This window comes from Calidris pugnax, unplaced genomic scaffold (assembly GCF_001431845.1).
Source record: "Calidris pugnax isolate Ruff unplaced genomic scaffold, ASM143184v1 scaffold69, whole genome shotgun sequence".
Classification (NCBI taxonomy): domain Eukaryota; kingdom Metazoa; phylum Chordata; class Aves; order Charadriiformes; family Scolopacidae; genus Calidris; species Calidris pugnax.
The window spans coordinates 2,802,062-2,821,229 of record NW_015090859.1 but is presented as its reverse complement, the minus strand read 5'-3'; positions in this window follow the sequence as shown (position 1 = coordinate 2,821,229).

Below are 19,168 nucleotides of genomic sequence, written 5' to 3'. Positions count from 1 at the left end.
TCTGAGGGCAAAATGAAGTAGTGATACTGTAACGAACATATTTAATTTGTTTTTCATTTCTCCTATTGTCTACAATCTTTCAAATGGCTTGTTAAATCCCCCAAAGCTACATATATAACGAATTTTTGATAGTTTGAGGTTACAGACTCGTTCATGCGTCTGAGCCGGGGTTCCAGAACGTCTCTATTAATTTTCATGGGAGCAGTCCTCTGCAGTCTTTCTTGGTCTGCTGAACACTCCTAATTTTGATTCATTCAGTTGGCATTTTGAGCTGAAGGCATTAAAAAAAAAAAAAGGGCTGTTGCAAAGTCTTCATTAACTCATTAGGAATTTGCCGTCCTGGCCAAAACCTTAGGAGCGACTTTCTTCTTTGTTATAACTCATATTCCTTCACTATTTCATCCCTCAGTTCATGCCTCCAATAAAGAGGGTAATGAGGCCCTAATCTTCAACAATTTATTTGACAATCTAAGAAGCACTGGAAATAAGTAAATGACAATCATATTCCGTACTTTTTGTGTGATTCATAGGCTTTAATGGGTGTGTTCGTGATGCTGAATGTGGGTTTTGAGCAGTTTACTTGCTTAGGCACCTCTCCCTCAACTGAAGAAACAATTCTCCAGAAAGCCACTGGCTTTCCAAGGGCTGAAGAACAAGACTATGCAAAAAGAGCAGACAAGATGAAGACTCTGTCTTTAACGACACTCAAATGAGGTCGAGAAAGTATCAAACCGAGTTAGAAAAATTGTTCTCATCCTTGTATGCAAGGAAATATTCTTACCACTACCTGGCTCCCCCTGAGACCTTCTCCACTCGTTACCAGTAGCCAGTTTGGAGGCAAAGGGCAGGTAATGAAATTGTCTCCATAGGGAGTGGAAAGACTACTGGTGACACACACTGTGGCACGGTGGAAAGACTACTGGTGACACACACTGTGGGTCCCATCACGTGACACCTTCATGGTGTCACAAGGCATAAAAGGCAGCAAAAAACCACCTTGGGTTGTTTCCACACTGCTGGAGTTCTCCCCCTCTCCCCACCTCTCAAAAATGTGACAGCGTTGCCTGTGCATCTCTGATCAAACATGCTCCTTCGCCAAACCTTTTTAGGAGTGTATTCTGGAAAACCCCAAGCATTTCTTCCATGTTCTGGAAAACCCCAAGCATTTCTTCCATACTACCTCAGCTTTCCCAGGAATGAAGAACAGATGTTTTTTCCTGGCTCACTTAATCGCATCCGGACGCTTCCTAGAAAGTGTAAAAAGAAGAGCCTGTGTCCCCAGCCAACCTCACAGGACCACCTGGTCAGTGCAACTGTTCAGTAAGATCGCCTGCACGGTTCTGCCAAGCTCCTGTTACCACCAGCCCCTACAAAATAACCGGGTGGAGAACCTACATAGAAGACCAGAGTGAGTTTTAAGTCAAGAGTAAGGTTTTTACCATATTCTTACACGATGTTATCTTATGGGTTGTTTTCCTCTCCATCTGTGGCAGCATTGCCATACTTTGAGTCTATGTTTTGCGTGCTGGGGTTGGGCACTAGGGTTTCTATTCTGTAAGCCACTGACCAACATACTCACAATGGCACGCTCACGGCTTTTTTCCAGGCTCTTATATATCAAGAGGTATAAAGCATGAGCAACTGTGACCAGCTGCCCTCCCATCCTACTCCACGGACACCAAAAAATGCAGAACCTGAAACTCAGCAAATGGATGTATTCCAGGGATCTGGATGAAGAAACTGAATCCTTCTTCGCTCTATGAGATACTTGAATAAAGTAATACTGTAGGAAGGTTTGGCAGGACAGCTGGGTGAAATGAAGTTTGAGGAAAATAAGTGCTGATCTCCAACTTGAGATAATTTTTCATATCTGTAACGTTTTCCTAATTAATTATACACACATTTTATGATAATTGGCTAATTTTCATTTTAACTCTGGCTAACGATAGTACATGAGAAAATTTTCCATGTACTGGTTACTCAAACGATTCAGATTTAGCCTCAGTTCAGGCTGATATTACTATCCTTTGCTTCCTTTCTCTTGCAGGTTTTTATTAATGACAAAACAGCTCCTACAACCCTGTGGTTTTCAAGTTTCTTTAACAGCCTGTTGTGTGAAAGTTCAGCCAGTAAATTATTTGCCTGGTTTCCTTTCTCCCATCCTTTATTAATTTCCTAAAAAAAGACACAAAATTAGTCAGAATTTATCCTCATTAAAGCTTACAGTCTGCTCTTAAATCATAAGGATCTCAGAATTTTGTCATTCTCAATGTGTTTGCTAATTACTATTCTTAGCAATGAGACTAAGATCACTGGTCGGTATTTCTTTGGAATTTCTTTAGCTTGTTTAGAGTTAGCAATATTTCTGTTCTTCAGGATAATGCAAAAATAAAATACCTATAACTTAACTGGTATTCCTAGGGCTAGAGTTGGAATCAGGGTTAGGGTTTCATCTCAGTGTGGCATAATAAATGTGAGATGATCACTTGTAGATATTTATTAACAAGTCAGCTGTTCCATTCTTTATCATTCCTGGAGGAGAGCCATCCAGTCCTGATGGCCACCGTAAATGTCTATCTTCTAAAGTCATAGAATCATAGAATTGTCTAGATTGGAAGGGACCTTTCAGATCATCGAGTCCAACCATCAACCTAACACTGACAAAAAGCATCACTAGACTATATTGTGAAGCACTATGTCTACCCATCTTCTAAATACTTCCAAGGATGACAATTCCACCACTTCCCTGGGCAGTCTGTTCCAATGCTTGATAACCCTGTCAGTGTATAAATTTTCACTAATATCTAATTTCACTGAATTTCACTGAATTTTTAGAGTTGGAAGGGACCATATTGATCATCTAGTCCAACTTTCCTGCTGAAGCAGGATTGCCTAGAGCTAGAGCATGTTACTCAGGACTGCATCCAGGCGGGTCTTGAAAATCTCCAGAGAAGGGGACTCCACAACCTCCCTGGGCAGCCTGTTCCAGGGCTCTGTCACCCTCACCGTGAAGTAGTTTTTTCTCATATTTGAGTGGAACCTCCTATGTTCCAGCTTATGGCCGTTACCCTTCGTCCTCTCACTGGCAACCGCTGAAAAGACTCTGGCTCCCTCCTCCTTCAGACCACCCTTTAGGTACTTATAGGCATTGATAAGGTCTCCCCTCAGCCTTCTCTTCTCCAATCTAAACCTCCCCTGGCACAACTTGAGGCTATTTCCTCTTGTTCTATTGCCTGTTACTTGGGAGAAGAGACCAATCCCCACCTCTCTATGACATCCTTCTGTTACTTATTTGTATGCCTTCATAGTTGTGTTCTACTTTTGTTACCTGTAAAGAGGGTGTCCAAGTTCAGGGAACACTGAATTACTGCAACCAGTCTGTGGAAGCCTGAAAATCACCCACAGCAGTCAGAGCTGGTACCCATCCTATGATCTCTTTAAGTATAGTGGAAGGAAACAGAAGAATTGTCTCTTTTAGTTGCTTAACTTTTCACGGGCATTCATTTTCGGATGATGCATACTATCTTCGATTTCATAGAATCATAGAATGATTTGGGTTGGAAGGGACCTTAGAGATTGTCAAGTTCCAACCTCCTGCCATGGGCAGGGACACCTCCCACTAGAGCAGGTTACTCAAAGCCCCATCCAGCCTGGCCTTGAACACTTCCAGGGATGCAACTTCTCTGGGCAACTTGTTCCAGTGTCTCACCACCCTCACAGGAAAGAATTTCTTCCTGATAGCTAAACTAAATCTACCCTCTTTCAATTTAAAACCATTACGCCTCTTCCTATCACTACACTCCCTGATACTCAGGTGACAATCTGAGGCTAAATACTTTACCTTCAGACACCTACATTAAAGTAAATGAGTTCAACCCTTACTTTTCAACCTTCACAGGGAATGCACACACCAACAGGACATGTACACAAGCAAATGCACCCTAGCATTGTCACAACCAGTAGCACAGAGTCCAGCAGAAGGCTACAAAGATCATCAAGGGAATGGAGGGCCTCTCTTATGAGGAAAGGCTGAGGGACCTGGATCTGTTTAGCCTGGAGAAGACTGGGAAGGGATCTCATCAATGCTTATAAATATCTAAAGGACAGGTGTCAAGAGGATGGGGCCAGACTCTTTTCGGAGGTGCCCAGTGACAGGACAAGAAACAGCAGGCATAAGCTGAAACATAGGAAGTTCCACCTAAACATGTGGAAAAACTTTTTACTTTAAGAGTGCCAGAGCACTGGAACAGGATGCCCAGAGAGGTTGTGGAGTCTCCTTCTCTGGAAACATTCAAAACCCATCTGGATGTGTTCTTATCCAGCCTGGTCTAGGTGAACCTGCTCTAGGAGGGGAGTTGGACTAGATGATCTCCAAAAGTCCCTTCCAACCCCTACCATTCTGTGATTCTGTAAGCTAAAATCTATTCTGTTTACAATCCAAAATGGAGATCAGTGTGTCCATATTTCCTCATAGGATATTTGTGTAGAAAGGACCTGAAAAATGCATTACAATCATCAAAATGGTTTCTAGTCCATTCACACACCCCCAGAAGAGTACCAGTTTAATCAAGCACATATTTTAAGTGTTCCAGTTCAGGGTTTATTGTAGCTTAAAAGCACATGAAGTGGGTTTGCTGCCCTGACCTATGGATTACTGTAGCCCAGGCAAAAGAAGAAATTCTGTTCTCCCTGGCAAAGGAAAGGAGCAGGCAGCTGTTGAAATTATTATAGCCTAAATCACCACAGCTATTTGGTCCAGCGCAGACAAGTCAGAGGCCTAAAAAGACAAACACAATTTACGAATTCTGCTTGGAAAGAGGGTGAGTTTGGATCCAGTGAACATATTTTGGCAAGGGGTAAAAATGCAGAATCTCAGCAAAGATGACCAAAAATATACCCTGTAGATATCTTTGAAATCCTAAATAAGAATTTACCTTTTTTTCTTAAAAAGCAGCAAATCCTCTCATACCTTGGAAAACTAGGCAAAAAATATTATTTCTATAGCAATAGTACCTACAGGTTCTGGGCAAGATCCAAAGTCCTGGCTGTGCTGGATACTGGATAGCACCTAGTATCTAACCCAGTAGGATCCCCTCACCCTTACCCCAGGGAGATAACTTCACCCCAGAACACATGTAGATATATTCTTGAAGCACTATCTATAGCTAGTAAGCATGACTGAGAGATTCAAGTGCTGTGCCAGCAAACAAGGTTACAGTAATTTTGGATGAAGGCGTGCTGTTGGCAACATATATATCCAGCTGCCCAGGAAGGCATGCTCCTGTCCCTGGACAACTTACATTCCCAACTTTGGGTCTGCAAGTTCTTAGCCTTGTGCTGAACTTTGAGCACATCAACACCTTCCCAGTCCACCCTGGAAATCAGTTTGCACACTTGAGGTTACACAGGTGCGTATGTCTGTGCAGGTCCTGCCCTGAGAAAGCACCTAAGGTGAAGTGGAAAGAGGCAATGAAAGGCATCCCCTCTTACTTTTCTGTTGATGGTAAATAAAGTTCCCATCTCCCCATTTTTCCCTTTTTAGTAAACTGTATGGGCACATTCACGCCAGCATGGAAAGACATGCCTGTGTTGTGTGTTAGAAAGAAAGTGTTTTACAGAATTAGAAAGCCACCATCTGTAGATGTACAGTACTTGCAAACCATCTTGAGGTATTTTGCTGAAAGGTCCCACCAGCACAGGAAGTATTCCAAGTGCAGGTTACAGCCCTGGAAATGTTTCTCCTCACTGTGTGCTCACCCAGAAGCTCTTTACATCTCTTTAATGCAAGTGGATTCCAATGATGATGTTTTATTTCATCTCTCGGGCACGCTCACTAGTCACAAGTTTTACCTATTTTCTCTTTAAAGAAATGAGACCTCGCAGTTCAGCTGCTGCAGGACCAGAGGCTCTTCACACCTACACAGATTCTCTAGCAGCTCCTTGCCCATCATTCCAAGCTTGTGAGCATTTGGGTGTTTCTTTTTCTCCCTTCTGCCACCTGTCGTAAGAGAGACAAAGAGTCACACAGACTTGCAGGCACTCCAAAAATCATTTCTTTTTGTTTTAGCTAGAGAAAACATTGGAAGAACTGTGTAAAAGCTAACACCCAAGTGCTATCCTTCCAATTCAATCTTTTGTTTTCAGATGGTGTGGCACACATTCAAGGATGGATAAAGTAGGGATGAGGAGATGCTCTATGATGAATAAAGGCACCAAATCAATTCACAAACACAAAAACTGGACCATTTTCAAAAAAGTCAGGTGCACAGTGAGTAGAAGCTGTTCCAAGTCTCATGCTTATACAGCAGCCAGCAGATGTTGTACATCCATGTCTGAGCAACCAGCTGTCTTCTCATCAGAATTAAGTGTTCAGCTGACATTAAAGGGACAGACAGAATTAAAACTGAGAGCTCAAAACACTAAGCAGCTTTTTTGAAGTTTGCTATGTCTGTGAATTATTGCGCATGATTCTTTTTTTCTTCAAAGGTATTAATGAACATTTTAAAAATTAGAAGAATCATGATAAGAGGAGCCACGGACACATAAACAGCTCAAAAATCATATATAAACATTCTCAAGCAATAAATGTGGAAAACACATATGAAAACAACATCATAAAATTTCAAGAGATTAGTATTAAAAATACAGGAAAGAGACGGAAACGGCAGTTAAAAGCCTTGGATACAGTCCTATTAACCTCTTCCCCTTCCAGGTTTTCTGACCTGCTTTGTAAAGTAGTTACAGATTTGCGTACCATATCTGACGGCTCAAAAAATCACACCACCTTTACGTAAGAAACATAAATAGAGATTATTTGGTATAATTTGTCATAGATAAAGAGCATCCAGGTCCAGATACCCACTCTGACTCCACCTTGACTGTATACTAGAGAGAAAGCCAGACCTTTGTGCTCTTCTTCCTTCCCTGAGGCTTTTTTCCACCTGAAGAAGACCTAGATACTTGATAAAGGAGGAGGCAGTGATGTACGTGAACGGGTCTCCCAATGTGGGCAATGAATGACCATTGACACAGGATTTACCTTTGAGTGCACCTGAACCACAGTTTTGATATAAAAGTCAGGAAAAAATTGAAGTTCTACCCTAAAGGACTCACAATATCTTTGCAAATGTAAGTACATACTTATTTTTAAGGAATGAAATGAACCGCTCTCGATTTATTCTTCCAGAACTGAATCAGTAGATTGACTTCTAGATTAATAGGCTAAGTTTTAAATGACAAGGATTAGGTGAAAAGAATTTCACTGTAAGTGATGTTTAGTTCAAAACTTCTTTTATATTATATTAAGGGGAAAAAAAGGCTGAGATGAGATGAGCAGCTTTGAAGGCAGAGATGTTCCAGGTGTAATGGTTTGTTGCACAAAAGCTGCTGAATGGTTGGAGGGAAAACTCAACAAATGTAGGAGACACCTTTGTATCCTGCATTTAATCAAATGTAGACTGTGCATGAATTGGATTTATTTCAATACCAGTATCTTAGTCAGACATCTTTTTTTTTTTTTCTCTACCCAGCTAAATACAGCTAAGAAATTTGTAACTGTAATATAGATATGTTTATGGTGCGAAGTCCCACATATACAACCTTCAGTCTAGTTTGAGGACAAAAACATGGCATCCAAACCCATATCCTACTTTTAAGTGTATTTAGGGGAAATAATGTACAGACCATTGCTTTTCAGTGCAAAGTTTCCAAAACATTTGTCAGTCTAAATGCCTAACCCCACTTCAAGACTTCTCCTTTGTATTTACCTTATCTTGCTCTCCTTGAAATCACCTGTGGAGACCCAGAGATGTTCAGAGCACGGAGAGAAAACTAGACATTTAGTGGGTTTCTCTTTCTTCCCATAGTCAGCAGCTTAGGGACTTGCTGAGCTAAATGTTGTGCCTTTACCACAATATGTAACAGCTTCTGCCCTCCATTAGTTTTTCTATTTCTTCTCCAACAGTTTGTCTTTGAACTTCATAGTTATTCTCCACTCTTTTTATTTTCTTATCAAATATATTCTTCTCTTCATTTTCACTAACCTTCCTGGCACGTTTGCGCTGTGTTGTTACCCCCTATTCCCTGTAAGATGCTAATTCCAGCCACCAACTGTCCATCTGTTGCATTTCTCCATGCATCCCTTTGGTGTTCCCTCCCATGCAGCCATCACATATGGGAAAAGATTGCCATAAACGTTTATGCAGTGAAGGCATTGTGCTTTTCAAAGCTTTCCAGCAAACATCTTGAAACTATTATGCTGCAGGTGTGCTGGAAGTATTGTCATCCCCATCCTGACCAGCAAAGACTTCTTGATTCTCTGCATTTTCCTGTCTGCTTGTTTGTATCCACCCGTGTGTTGTCTCGTGTACTTGGATTGTAAAGCTTTCTGGGACCCTGTCCTTTTGACAAGCTTCACACAATTCCTGGTGCAACAGGGTCTTGATCAGCGAGTAGTGCTTCTAAGCATGACAGGAATTACAGATAAGGATTCTGACTAAAAAAAAGCCAACCAAACAGTTCTCGCTCTTCTTCCAACATTGCAGTGCTTGCATTTGACAAGCTTTTTGGTGTGTGAGTAGACAGGAAGGCTCACTTCCTCAGAAGAGTAGGCAAGATTAACACCTGCAAGATTTAAGCACAGTTTGGATGCAAGGAACATAAGACAAGTTTCACTCTGAAGGTGATGCCTAGGTCATAAATCTGATTGACAATCAGAAGAATCGCGCTGTCAGTAATGATTACAAAGGGCGTAGAAGAAAGGAAATCTTTTTTTTTTGAGTAGGCAGCAGAGCACAGTGATACATATGGGTTATGAGAGAGGAATCCCTTCTCTTTCAAGCTCTCTTGCTTAAAAGTGAGAAAAGGAAGAAGATTCATAGCACGGCAACTTGACAGGCTGCTCTGTGTTTGCATGAACAGTGGGCTGTACATTAGACACTTTGCCCATCTGGGGAATGTTAAGCGGCTCAGAAGTCCAGAAAGGCACAGAAAATTCATCTTCTGGAGGGACATAATACTAACTAATCGAAAGGTGCACTGTTATGTACTGAAGGTGATCCTGCAGTCCCTAAAATCCAGCCCTGACAGCTAGTGTTTTTGCAGAGAAATGTTTCTGTGGCACACTGCCAGAGGACAGTGAGAGTCTTTCAGAGACAGATTTTTTTGCCCACAGCAGATGGAATTAACAGCCTTTGGTTGCAAACAGAAGCCTAACAACAGCAAGAAAGGACACGACTGTGTAGAAACAGTGGCACAGACAAAGCTGATGAGGCTTTTTAGGCAGATGTGTACCAGGAGCAGCGAGGGACCAAGAACCTTCTCATGAAGTGCAAATCAATTACCCATGCGTACATCCTCCTCTGTTAGCTGATGGCATCTATTCTTAATATCTTAAGTATTCATGTGTTCACACATCTTATGTTGAACTGTATCAACAAACTGTACCTCCAGAAATGTTCTGTACTCATCTTATGTTCTACTGTGAAAATCCATTAGTAGTTAAATTCCTGTAATCCTTGTGCAATATACCAAGAAGGATTGTAACATTGTTAGTGAACTCTGCAACAAAGAGATAAAAATGAGCTCTGATAATGTCATTATGGGTCTGTTGGGGCTTTTTTTTTTTCCGTTTTTAACCTTTTAGGTGGAGTAAAGTCTAAGATAAAAGAAATGCATGAGGAAAGTGCCTCATCTCTTGTAAATGTGTGAGGTATAGATGTTAGTGTTAGAACTATAAAATTTGTTCTTAGCTTTCCCTATATGGTCCATAAATACTGCATATGTATAAAGTGCCAGGGTTGTCATGCCACATCTTTTCAGTTAGTAGTGTTGAATGCAAACGTATCCAGCCACTCATATCAAAGAGCCCTGAGTCCTACAACTCCTGTCCCTCGCCCCACAGTCCAGACTAAGCCCACGTTGGTAAGCCTGGCAGAGAGACTCCTAACAGATGAAGCTCTCAGACTTCCCAGGAGCAGCTGATGCCCTGTTTACATCCTTCATGTGTTTACCATGTGAAACAAGCAAGTATATGAACAGCTTTTGGGACATTCAAGGAGGCTTGCACTGAAGGATGCATTACACTCAGCTGTCCCAACCATCTGGTGTGTTTCTGTGTGGGCAAACAGGTTCATAGTTTCCCTCTGCCAACACAGTCCCCAGAGAGATGTGTGTGGTTCCTCTGGCTTCAGGGAACCCACGGCATCCGAGTACGTGCCAAAAAGACTTGCCAAAGTTTAAGAAGTACCTTAGCAGCAGCAGGAGTGGATCTTTGACTGACTAGCCTCGTAGGTGTCTAATTTAGGATGAACTCGGTAGCTCTCCAGGCCCAAATAACTCCAAGGACTTGATCTCCATTGCTTGAAATGGAAGTTTAGGTACGTGGCTCACAGGCAGTTACCTACATTTAATAGCTAAATTTAGATGTCTACAATCTGGAGCTGAGTTACACTCTATATTTCCCATTACAGCTCATGACCTGGCAAGAATACTCAGCCAGAAGCATCTTCTGAAACTCTTTGACCTCCTTTATTTCCACTATTTTCACTACTCTGAAGCAGTCCTCACACACCTCCACAATTAGGTCACTTTTGTCCTTTGTCACTTTGACCTCCAATTCTGAGTCTTTTACTCACACTGAATAGTCCAAGTGCCTTTTTGTAACAGACATGGGACTTTGGAAGCCTAGAAAAAGCAAAAATTGCATCTCCAGACTCTGCACACATGAGACGTTAATGTATCAATAGGCGTCCTTTGCATCTTTGAGATCCTAGAATCACTGGAGAGTAGTTAAGATTAATCTTACAGCTCATAAACAAGTCTGAGAAGCCTTGTGCCCTCAAGAAAATTACTGTATGAGTGGATTCTGGCTCAAGAGGACAAAAAACAGAGAGGGAGAAGGGCACAGAGACAGGGCACCTCTGAGCAGGGTCAAGGAAGCACGTGCAGAAACACACACCTGGCAGAAGAACTAATAACTTCAAGCATCTGTTAAACCTGATAAACAGTATTTTTTCCACCAAATATTGACCATCATGGTATTACTCAGTAATGTTTTTGTCTTGAAATAATGGGATGCCTTTGAAAGGTGACCGAGTCACTCGTGTAATCACGATGAGCTGCAACAGGTCAGCAGCTTTAATAAACTCAGCCTAAAGAGCTGGGGGGGAGCAGGTCCCCCTGCTCTGAGAAAGGAAAGACCTGAGGTCTCAGCCTTGACCCACAGGTATCAGAAAGATAGTTAAGCCCCAACCTGCGGCAATTCTTTTTCCCCAGTGAATTCGATAAAAGTGCTTTTGAACCTGATAAACAGAGGGTGGATTAAGACCGTGTGTGCACAGCTGCGAATGAAAGGCATCACTTTTTATCTCAAAAGAAAACGACATTCAGTTTGCTGATTTTCCTAACCAGCAAACTCCTGTCTGCTCTGAAGCATTATAAAAGAGCTCTTCCAGAAAAAAAAAAACAAACCCAAGAGTGATTAATTTTTAATTCCCAGTGCTTTCCCTCCTCATTACACAGTTTCTTTGTAGAGAGACAGTTCTGAATGCCTGAGCAGAAGGGGCAGCCTGTTAAATTCTTTTTCGGCTGTTATCACCTTAAAATGTGCCGCTTCGGTTGCCAGAATAGAGGCAGGACCAGTTACTAGAAGCCTCAGGGAGGTGACTTTTTGTCTCTTTGAGGGGAATCTTCCTGCTTCTTGTGACAGACGAACTGATAAGTGGCTGGATGGGGACTGCGAGTGACAGCAACGGAAGGTGGACGCTTGCCATGCCAATATATCTCAGAGAGCAGATGGAGTTTTTACTGAGCAAAATCTGTATTTTATTACTCCCTAGGAGTGGATCAAGTAAGTTCAGCGATAATCTGGTTTCCATATAACGGGAGGAAGCCTTCACTTGGAAAGCAGTGCCTGAAAAGACTTTTTCACAGCAGGCAACTCGCCAGCTGACAACTGGGCTGAAGGTGGCTTGCAGCCATTATTTCTCTGGCCCTCTGCTGTCACCTGCAGAAACCCCTCACCTGTGGTACATACAGTCCATCGTATGGAAATGGACAGCAATCTGGTAAAAGCCCAGCTGCGGTGCCTGCTCCACTGCAAGTTGTTCCCTCACATTCAACATAGTGCTGGGACCCTCTTTGCAAAAGAAAACAGAGTGGGGAACAAAGTGTGCTCTGCAGTGGGGCAAGGAGCTATTCAAAAGAAAGAAGAGGGCAATAGGGATGCAAAAGTTAGGGAGAATGAGATAGAATGGGATAGAATCATAGAATGGTTTGGGTTGGAAGGGAGACCTTAAGGATCATCCAATTCCAACCCCCCTGCCATGGGCAGGGACACCTCAGGTTGCTCAAAGCCCCATCCAGCCTGGTCTTGAACACTTCCAGGGATGGGGCATCCATAGATTCTCTGGGCAACCTGTTCCAGTCTCTCACCACTCTCTGAGTGAAAAATTTCTTCCTGAGATCTAATAAAAATCTACCCTTTTCTAGTTTGAAGCCATTACCCCTCGCCTTATCACTTTTACATGCCCTTGTGAAAAGTCCCTCTCCACATGATCTGTAGATCCCCTTCAAATACTGGAAAACTCCTATAAGGTCTCCCCAGAGCTCTTCTCAGCTCTTCTCAGACTGAACAACCCCAACTCTCTCAGCCTATCTAATTAAATGTATGATTAAAGAATGCAAAGGATGTAAATAAAGAATGTAAATAAAGAACGTAAATAAAGAATGTAAATAAAGAATATAATGGGATGTACAATTAAAGAATAGGGAAGGTAAAAGGAATGTTCTAGGTTCCTTATTTGCAGAGTGGGGGTATCTGGAGAAGGCTTTTAGCCCTCCTCTCCCTGCATGGTATTGGAATGATGGGTTAGCATGGTAGATGAGCCAACACTGGAGGCTGAAGATGATACACAATAGCGTTGCACCCTCACTTGAGCTCTGCATTCCTACCTGAGGTTTGACCTCAGCATCCCAAGACACTCCAGCTCATTATCACTCTGCTACCCACTCAGAGAATCATAGAATGGTTTGGGTTGGAAGAGACCTTAGAGATCATCGAGTTCCAACCCCCCTGCCATGGGCAGGGACACCTCCCACTAGAGCAGGTTGCTCAAAGCTCCATCCAGCCTGGCCTTGAACACCTCCAGGGATGGGGCATGCATGACTTCTCTGGGCAACCTGTTCCAGTGTCTCACCACCCTCACAGTAAGCAATTTCTTTCTAGTATCTAATCTAAATCTACCCTCTTCCAATTTAAAACTGTTGTCCCCCTTGTCCTGTCACTACAGTTCCTGACAAAGAGGCCCTCTCCAGCTCTCCTGTAGGCTCCCTTCAGATATTGGAAGGCCGCTATAAGGTCTCCCTGGAGCCTTCTCTTCTCCAGGCTGAACAACCCCAGCTCTCTCAGCCTGTCCTCATAGGAGAGGTGCTCCATCCCTCTGATCATCTTCATGGGACTCTGCTGGACCCGTTCCACCAGATCCATGTCCTTCCTGTGTTGAGGACTCCAGAGCTGGACACAATACTCCAGGCGGGGTCTCATGAGCGCAGAGTAGAGGGGCAATTACCCCCACCACAGTACCATGGGCTGGTGTGGCTAGTCCTTGCTGAGGTGTCTGGGTTTTGCCACACACACCTCCTCTTCTACTTCTGTCAGGGTCTTGCTTGGGTGGGTTTTGGTGAAGGGCAGGCTGTGTCTGCCTTACTGCCAGCAGCAGGGACAGCGGGAGCAGGAGGCTATTAGGAGGAGAGCATCCATTGGCATGGCATGTCCTTCTGGGAGAGATGTCAACAATAATAAAGGACGGAAAATGGGAATACGGGTTTTAAGAGTTTATTTTACTTCACATGAAAGGATAAGCTTCTTTGCGGAAATCCATTGGCCAAATGAAGTAATTTAAAATTGCCATAGGTTATTTAGGGCTTGTCTGTCAAAAATAAGTACTGTTTTAGTTATCATCTAGAACTAAAGCATCACAATTTCCCTGCTATCTCAACTTCTTAACAAGTGTATAGTTATATCTGTATAAAGGTGCTTTATATTGGGATAGCTGTTCCCAAACAGCAAGGAAAAACACCATTCTGATGTGTCGTCTTTATAAGGACATAGTTACATCCACCCTCTTACCCTATTTTGGCTTTTATTTTTAAATGACCTTCTCCTTCCCCGATGGGATTAATTATACCAGTAAAACTTGCAGAGCTGGCCTTGGCATGAAGAAGATGATTTGTTGCTGCCCATCCACTTACACAGCTGTGGCAACAAGAGGAAGAAATAATACACGTGCCTGTATGCTGACTTTCAAGTAAGAGGATGCTGTAATCAAACCTGGGTACACAGGTTAAATTCTAACACCTGTATATTGAACAGCAGGGATATTAAGGACCAGAGTATATTTTCTATATATGAGATTTCAGGAATATGTTACATGAACAGCTCTCACAAGGAGGAAAGAGAACTACAGCTTTTTTCCTTTGGCAACAAGATTATGCATAGCTCCAGAAGACACTGGAGGCAAAGATCTCACCCGTGCCATTACAGCGATCTGAGACTGACTACAAACACAAGGCTTAGGGGACTGTGGGGAAAGCAACTACAAAGTCTCCAGAAGCACCTGGGGACACGTACCAACACTGAAGTTGATATGCTGGATCTGCGAGATGACTAGCAACATATTACAGAAAGAAAAGGGAAGCGAGATACCTGCGAGAGGAACCTTTCAGCGTTCAAATCCCTTTGTGGATATAGCATGTAGTCTTCTTCTAGCAGTCATGTTCAATATATACTTCATGTTTCCAGGGTTCAACCAAACTGTGTCACTTAAGGTAAAACCAATTTATCCTTTACAAATCTGTCCATCATTCTGAGTATCCGTGTCTCTCTTAAATGCACATAAAGCTGAGTTTTGAGCAAGGAGTTGACTTTTCTTGTATGTACAGTGGATAAGACAATACCCAGGTAAAGCCTTCAGGCTCAGCTACAGCACAACTTAAATAAAACCTCATGAAGCTACTGAACAATAAAAAAAGTGATACAAATGACTATTTATAATCTATTTCATAATAATAGAAGTGTTCTAAATTGTGTAAGTTAATGGATTTGGCAAATGTTACCTTCTACCACCAAAGGACAGAGCAAAAGCAGTTTTCCGGAAAACTATATAACTCCACAGTATTTACTTTCTTAAAATCTCATTATTCTATATTGAAAAAGAGACCATTTGTTTTAACTTTTTGGATGTTGCTTAAGAGGCGCACGCTAGTTTATATGTTTGTTTGCACTAGGTATCAGGAACTTGTTTGAAGAAATTAGGCAAGCCCAAAAAGAACCCTCTCACTTTTATTGCAGTACATAGATCATTCTTATCGCCTGCTCTCAGAAGAGCACAAACCAGAAACATTCTCCTTATTGTTTCCTTGATACCCATTTTTTTCACCATTAACACTCAGCAAAAAGAAAAAAAATCTTACTGTTCGCTTTGGATAAAACAAAAATTACCTAGTGAAGCACGGGGCTTGACAAAGATTATACTGAATATGCCTGGAAGTGATAGTATCTGTACTGCCCTGGTAAAAAAACATGAAGAATTACAGAAGCTGTAAGGACTAACTTATTACACGGTATTTAATTAGGTGTGGGTATATTTCTTCTCATTTACAGTTTCCTTTCCCTTCTTCAGCCCCTGTGACATTCCAGTTTAGTAAACTTTGTACGTGAACTAAAGCATGTTGATGTGTTTCTGTAAGGGCCTGTTGTTAATTGCTTGCTGCTATCCCTTCTCTTGAATATAAAAAAGCACAGAAATGTAGTGACAGGAATAATTATTATAGCTTCAGGTCTTCTAGAGACATCAAAACCAACAAACTAAAAATTGCACCATATAAAACCACATTTTGTCCTGTATTAAGCAAAATGAAATATTTGGTGTAAAACATGCTCATTCCACTCACTTTAATGGCAGTAAATAGTACTGCTCATAACATCTGCAGGATTGGCCCCCTTTTTATCTTAACACATATACCATTCCTGCCTTCTCTATTACCACTATCAATTTTAACTCCTACAATTTAGCTAGGTAAACATTCAAATGAAGTAAAGACTTTCCACTTTTTCATGATGAGAAGTGCTTCCATTTCAACAACAAACAGATCATCATATTTTATGGGCAGTTTCAATTAGAGCTACTTATTTCTTCCAAGTTCTTCCATTCCCTCACTCCACATGAACCCTTAAACCTCTTGTTGCGGCGGTCAACATGGATATGCAAACATGGGTATGTTTATAGTGTTTAGGATATGAAGTGGTGATTCCAGTACAGGCTGACAATTACTGGAGTGGAGAGAACGCAATCAAAGAATGTTGCAAGCTCTGCTATTGCCACCTGCTGTCCACGTTCACCTTGGAATGGCTTGGGTAGGCAGGGTTGCACAAGAAGTTATCAAATGGATGGCAAGGACTCAAACTGAAGTGCTAAGTGGGTACAAAGAGATCAGAAGCAGTAAGCAAAAACATTGTGAACAAGGATTCAGCAGGAACCTGCAGAAGTGACCAGAAAATGGTCCAGAGTGGACATTAGGACATCTACGATGTCACACATCTAAGGACACCTAAATTACAGTCCGTACCTCACCCCACCTATGTATATACATTCTGTTCCCAGCAAGCATCAGCTGTCAGTGACTGCTGCCATCTACAACTAAGTCAAACTCCCAAGCTCTTGCCTACCTTGGCAGTGGTAGGACATTCTCAGGTCAGCCACTGATGGCTAGCCTTGCTTTGTGTAGCGGGGGAAGAAGAGGTTGCAGTAATTATCCCACTAACGAGGAAGATATGTTGTGGTAATGGTGCAGCTAGAAAATAATTAAAATGCTGGATCTGAAGGCTGAGATCAAGAGCTATGGAAGGAGGGGCAAGACTCTGAGAAAGAGGTAGGGGCCAGGGATAGAGCAAGAAGCAATGAAGCCAGAAGGATTTTGCCCAAAGCATGAAAGGGAACTCCACAGGGTCATTCCACCCTCCATGTAAGAGATAGACAAACAGACAGACGAGCAGACAAAGTGACAGGACTGTCAAAACCAGAAGCTCAATAAAAAAACGCACAGCATGGTATATACCTGAAGAAAGAAGTGCCTCGTACAGTTGCTTTTTCTCTGACACTACGATGGCATGTGAACTTTTGCCTCATAACACCTTCTGTAGTTCCATAAAGGCTCTTTTTCCCTGCCTCATCCCCTGGTTAAGTAACATTGCTGATGCTGGGCTCCGAGACAGGACTAGTAGCTATGGATTTATACCATACACAGTATGGAGATGGCAGCCAGTACTACACCAAAAGAAGGTAACTTGAGTTAGATGCAGGGCAGCAGAATTCTTGAGGAGCAGCAGTGTGCTTCGCTCAAAGATTTTACTCATGTTGGCTAGTAAGAGTAGCAAGACTGATTCAGTTGATGTCAAGGTTGGGCATAACAACAGCCTGAACAACTTTGGCATAGAGGAAGCCCATGGATAATCTTAGGTTTTCTTCTGCACATGAATTGAGAATTGAGTCCTGGAAACTTCACGGATTCCACAAACAACTTCTGAAGATTTTACAGCATCAGAAGAACTCGCTTCCGTCTCTGCTACAAAGGAAACCAGAGAAGTCAGTGAAAAAGAACATTGCAATTACATCTTTTTTCCTCTCTCTTTTGTTGGGCTCAAGACCTGTTTTTGGTGGAGCCAGAGACACTTGATGGGATAAAAAAAATATCCACATCATTCTTCTCCCCCCATCTTCAGACATTAAGTCAGTGCTGGAGTTACAGGAAACGTGCACGGTCTTCATCCTTCCCGCTGGAATCAAAACAAAGGTATAAGAGATGTGGTGTTCAACAACCTGACAGCCTTTTTTTCTGGACTAAAACTCATGTAAAAACTAAACCACTGAGTCTATCTTTTAGGTTGCCACACAGTCAGATAACCAAAGGGTAAAAGAGCACTACTTGTGCTGAATAAATACAAATTTTACTTACCCGGTATCATCTTTAAAATCGTACCAGATACCAGGACCTACAGAAGAGTAACTTCTGAATAAACAAGTTAATACCCGACAGTGAACTTGTCAGGTGTCCACGTCCTTGCTCCGATACCTGGGTTACTGTTCAATCTGGGTTACCAAAAGCTCTGGCTGCCTCTCTTGCAGCTTGCAGCCAGTGTGGCTGTGTTAAGTGATGCTTCCGAAACCGAAGGGCACAAATCTCTCCTGCTTGGGTTCGGTCCAGGTAAAACCAGCAGGTCTGTTTGACCAAAGCTTATATCTAACACAAAACTGGAAAGGAAAACGTTGTCTTCGCCCCTTCCGAATGCTGATTGAAACACTGACATTTTACTGCTGTAGTTAGGCCAGAAGCCCTTGAGTTAATGACAACACTCTTGCTTGAAATACCCAGGAGCCCGAGAACACAAATTACAGCTGTTTTGAGCTTTAATGTTTCAGATTTCTCATGCATATAATTGCATTAGTTTTTCCTGGGTGACGCTGTATTCTGATTTATTGTCTAGATTAAGCAGGTGCCGTAGGACCGGAGGTGAACATCAGCTGGTATTTCCACCGGCTCCGGTGTGGTTTAGGGTAAAAGAAAATATCACAAGAACACTGCTCTAAAATGATGTATCTGAGCTAGAAACAGCAGCTCAGAAACGAATCACCCTCGTAAATCAGGGGTTTGTGGTGAAACGCCCGGCGAGGTGAGGGCCGTGAAGAGCTGGGAGCAATAAACGGTAATTTCTAGGAGTTTTTAATTGCTGCCAATTAAAAGGGCTGGGAAGGCAGCCCCAAAGCGCCGTGACGGCCGGGCCGGCCGCTCCCGGCTCACCCTCTCCCCTTCGGGGAGGAGGCCGGGCCCTGCCACAAAACCACCCGTTCCCCACCGAGACCCAGCGGCGGGGCGGGCAGGAGGAGGCCCGAGGCCGCCACCGGAGAAGGCCGCCGCGGCCCTGCCCGGTTACCGGCCGCCCTTACCTCAGCGCGGCCCGCCCGCGCAGGCCCGGCGCCGCCATTGGCTGCTACCGGGGTGGGTGTGTGTGTGTGTGTAAGCCGTGGGGAGGCGCGGAGCGGTGCCGGGCGGGCGCGCCCGCGTAGGCCTTGGCCTGGCCCGGCCCGGCCTTGGCCTGCCCGGCGCGGAGGCG